The following is a 4579-nucleotide window of genomic DNA, read 5'->3' as shown; positions in this document are numbered from 1 at the left end:
ATATTAAATAATTAGAAGGCTTTGAGTATTTTACACCCTGCCTGTATTTTGGAGTGTCTGCTCCCAACATCTCTTTTCTCAAAACGTTGCTTTACTTTTTATTCCAAGATCAACCATAAAAACTGGTAGCTTTCTGTACTCTATATTTTTGTAGAGCAATTTGAGCAAGACTTGTAAGCAAAGGTGATATAAAAATATTATTAGTGAACAAATATTAAAGGACAGATCAGGAAAAATATCAGTTTAAATAGAACACATTTTTTATGGAATATTGCTGGATAATAACTATTTGACTCTGAGTATCATCTCTTTCATAAAGCTAAAATAGCATTTTTCCTTTTTTGACAAATTTAGTGATTCACTTTTATTGTGTTCAAAACCTTGGCTAACTTTTTGTTTTTAATACTAAGGTAAAAATCTGTAAATATTTGTGTTCTCCTTCCCTAATAGTTTTTAACACCTCCCCTAGTTGGCCATTTTCATTGTAGTTGTGTTCTAGTTAAATGCATTTCCCATTTAAACATCTTTATGATTACTGAATTTTCTACTCATAATATATATACATATAAATATGGGTGTGTATAATTTTTTTTTTGGAGAAACATTGTTCACAGATCTTTCACTTTTATTTTTAAAAATACCATTTATTTCTTCAATAAAAAAAATGTATGAATAAGTGTATTGTATTTCCTTTTTTTAAAGTTATAAAAATGAATCGGCTCTTTATCAATATGGGTGAATAAAACCATTGACATGAGATGAATCTGCACACAAACAATGGTGTGTCATGTTGATTAAACTTGTAAGGATGAATATCACTGCCCTCCGTCCACATGTTGTTCATCATAAACTGAACTACTTCATGCTGTTTAAATTCTGCTCAGTGGAGAATATTTTATTTTACTGCTGTTAAATTCAGTTCAGTTTTATTATATTAATCGGTAAGTTCATTTCTCAGCAGGTTTTACAGAGACACCTTGAAATAAAATTAAAAACACATCACTAAGAACAAACATATTACAAATGTGAAGTATAGCAGCAAGCACTTACTGTATATAAAAAAGATCAAATAGATTGATTCAAGTGATACTAGCTCATTTCCTTAATTTAAGTCTGTGGATATAAAGTTAAACTTCTCTGTAAGATTAATAGTCACTGGAATAAATGAGGATTTGAACCAGTGGCTTTATGCTCTTCATTTCTTCAGCATCTGACCTGATTGCACAACTCAGAACGAATTAAAAAATTTTAACAAGTGGACAGTCACAGTTAATACTAAAGGGGAAAGTCAGGACAATGCAATGCAACACTGTGTTAATTCTTTTCTTTTTTTGAAAAAGGACCATATATTTCTATAAAACTGGTTGGATACATTAGGTTTTGTAAACCTGATGCCTTAAGACAAATTGCAATTTTATTAATAATAACTGATGTCTAAAGATATTTTTAAACAAACACAATTTGCTCATAAGAGGGAAATTGCAAAATAGATCAAAACTGAAAGGAAACTTTATATGATTTATTACGTGAGTGGGAAAATAACACTACATACTTTATATAACACACACACACACACACACACACACACACACACATATATATATATATATATATATATATATATATATATATATATATATATATATATATATATATATATATATATATATATATATATATAACTGGTAGTTGTTTATTAAACTTCCTGGAGCTGAATTTTTGCTAGCGAGGCACTAGCACCTACATGCAGCTATACCTAGCTAATTAAGTAGACGAACACTCGTGTCCCATACACCGCACGACCCAGAGTGTCTCCATAAATCATTGCATAGATTGTATATCTAGCAAGACACAGCTCTGTCCTTTTTCTTTACCTCTTTATTAGAGCAGAGAGTCAAAAACAAAGCTTAACACATTGCAAGGCCATTGCCAAGGTCATTCATAAAGACATCTTTCTCCATGATGGTAACTGTTACACTTTTATATAACTGGGATGCAAAGGAACCAAACCCACCCAAACTAACTTGACATAAACACATAACATCTCTAATACAAAAGAAATCGACTGCCTTGCTTAATTAACATAAAAAGTAAACTCTACAGAAATACCCATAATGCACCATGCTGTTAGCGCTGACTGCCGGGTTATTACTATATATATATATATATATATATATATATATATATATATATATAGTACTTGCCAAATAATACAAAGAGCGAACAGCATGTATTTCGCTGTAATTGGGGCTCATCGGATGTGCACACCTAAGCTTCCTCTTATGGCGATCGAACATTGGACATCAACGTTACGCCACAAAGGCTGCTTCGTTTATTTTGCAGATGAATATTTTTATTTTGGTCAACTTATGTGGAACTAAAATGAATATACGGTAATGTCAAGTTGTACTGCATGCACAGTTCTGGTCGGGCCGTGCCGTTAAGTGGAGTTTTTTTGTTTTTAATGTTTTTTCATTAAGCGCATGCGGTGTATGTCACTACCTGGTTCCCGTTGCCGGCCCGATCAGCGGCGCGTGCATATTGAAAGGCTACGTCATCATACACTTTACTGTACTGCTCAATCTATTTAACGCATGCGTGAACACTTTACGGCATGTTAGGCTTTCAATATGTCTGCGCGCACGAATCCATGTCGCTACCCGATCTGCGGTGCCTACCCGATCTGCGCGCGCATGCGCACGCATGCGCAGAGCTTTACTATTACGACCCTGTCCGATCTGCGTTTTTTTACTTTGCGACATGAGTCCCCATCCGATTTGTCTCGCGCACGCGCTCTGTGCTTAATTAAAAATTCATTTCATGACGCTGCCCGATTTGTTCTGCGCATGTCGAATGTTTTACGACACACGTCACTCGTCAGGTTTGATTTGTAGTTGCGAGTCATTTTTGCGTTGTCCTTTAACTCCGTCTGTAAGTGGACTTGTTACTGGAAGATGGCAACTTTTGAATTTTAGAACGTCATGGAAGATGTGTCGCCTGAAAAATTTAACTCCAGTCGAATGAAGAGGGAGCGAAATGAAATGCGACGTGTGTCTGTGAACTTTATAATGGCCATATACAGCTTTTTGTAAGTACATCACTTTTAGTTAAACCACTTCGTAATCTCGTGGTTTAATCGTAAAATCACAGCATTTTCCGTGTTTGGGTTAATGGATTAATATATGTATGTCATTTATTTCGTAGCATTCTATTAGCATTTGGTGGTGTGTTTCTTTTAACATTTGTCCACATTTTTTTTTTATCTTAAAGAGTGAACGGCATCCTAATAATTAAGTAAAACAATGTAATCGAGGTGTCGAATTAGGAATAGAATTAGGAGTGCAGGACTGACACTCGACGGGTGTAAAGTGTGCCCTCCAAAGCCGTCGGTATTTTTTTATTATGTTGATATCAGATTACATCAATGCAGTAGTTTTTCCATAATAACGTTAACAAATTATAATGATGAAGGCTATATTACATACAAGAGTAGCAACAACAAAGTTATTACAAGAAAGCAGGATGCGGATAATAGAATTACAAATTGTTAATGGATTACTTTAACCTTATTTAGTAGAAAAAAATTCCATGGTTGAAAACAGGCAATTTTAAAATTTATATCCAAAGCCATCAGAGAAGTGTGGTGTGCGTCTAATGTGGCACAGTGACAGGCTGGGCACCTGCTGTTGTCATGTGTTATAATCTTATAGAAGTTCACATACATACATTAACTGAATATAATGGAGGAGACTTGCTCCTTAGAGAACTTATTTCTTATTGCTGCAGTTAGAAGTACAATGCCCCTTTATTGTATTTTTTCTCTTGACCCTACAGGATGCCCGGTGGTAACCAGCCTTCCATGTGGCTGAACAGATGCCAGTGTACCCGAATTCTGAGACACAGCTGGATGTTCTTTTCTTCTGTTTTTAAGATTTCCAGGTCGAGATGATGTGCAGTTCATATTAGATTTGCTATTTCTACAGGTAAGACTACTGAGGCTTCCACTTTCAAAAGTAATGTGTGCACAATTCCTACAAAGCCTCCCCATATTTATTACTTGATCTGTAATATTTTGCTGCCTTGAATACTGTACTGTATGTCTGCTCACTCTGTCCAGTAACTAACACGGCTTTTTAACTTTAGACAGAAAGCCTCAGAGTGTGAATCCTCACAAACACAGAGACTGAGGAGCATCAGTACCAGCAGTCACTAAACAGGGATGTTGTTCTGTTTTACAAAATAACATTTATGTTCTTAAGTTACTGTGCTTTGTTGTTGGATTTTGAAAGAACCGAGACTTAATTTTAAATTAATACAAAACTAAGGCAGGAGTGAAAAACAAAGATGTCTTCATGTAAGTACCGACACCTGAGCACAACACATTAGAAGTTCAGATATACAGATTATAACACAATGTCTACTGTATGCGTAATGTAAAAGGAAAAAACAATGTTACATATAATGACAGTTAAGTTGGGGTTCTTTCAACATCCTACAAAAAACCAAAGTAATTTAAAAAAAATATTATTAGTTAGACTTTACTCTAAGCAGACCTTTCATCTATTGTGATGGTTTACTT

Source organism: Polypterus senegalus, chromosome 8, assembly GCF_016835505.1.
Source record: "Polypterus senegalus isolate Bchr_013 chromosome 8, ASM1683550v1, whole genome shotgun sequence".
Classification (NCBI taxonomy): domain Eukaryota; kingdom Metazoa; phylum Chordata; class Cladistia; order Polypteriformes; family Polypteridae; genus Polypterus; species Polypterus senegalus.
This window is presented reverse-complemented; position numbering follows the sequence as displayed.